Source organism: Echinops telfairi, unplaced genomic scaffold (genome assembly GCF_000313985.2).
Source record: "Echinops telfairi isolate 266 unplaced genomic scaffold, ASM31398v2 ScPeMD7_7469;HRSCAF=8507_1, whole genome shotgun sequence".
NCBI lineage: Eukaryota > Metazoa > Chordata > Mammalia > Afrosoricida > Tenrecidae > Echinops > Echinops telfairi.
Genome location: NW_022111373.1, coordinates 26,626,314 through 26,626,860, shown reverse-complemented (window position 1 = coordinate 26,626,860; position 547 = coordinate 26,626,314).

Genomic DNA, 547 nt, shown 5'->3' with positions numbered 1-547 from the left:
TAAAACTATCAGGAAAAAAATAAAGCAGAAAATAATAAAAACTAGAACAAATTAAATGGATAATGAGGGAGATCAAATGATAGGGTGTTAAATTTTAACCTAACTGCATCTTCAACAATCCAATTTCCAATGTATTTTGCATGATAACATAGGCTAATCTCATCCCTGGTCTGTAATCAGATGAGATTCACCGGGGGCTTAATGTACATGTATTTCCCCTTCACTTTTTTTTTTAACTGAAAGAGCTTTAAAATGGACCAAAATGGAGATCAAGTGATAAGGTATTACATTAAAAAATCATTTTATTAGGGGCTCATACAACTCTTATCACAATCCACACATACATCAATTGTGTAAAGCATATTTGTTCAGTCATTACCCTCATCATTCTCAAAACATTTGCTCTCTACTTAAGCATCAACTCCTCATTTTTCCCCCCACCCTCCTTGCTGCCCCCTCATGAACCCTTGATAATTTACAAATTATTATTTTGTCATATCTTGCACTGTCCAATGTCTCCCTTCACCCACTTTTCTGTTGTTCATCC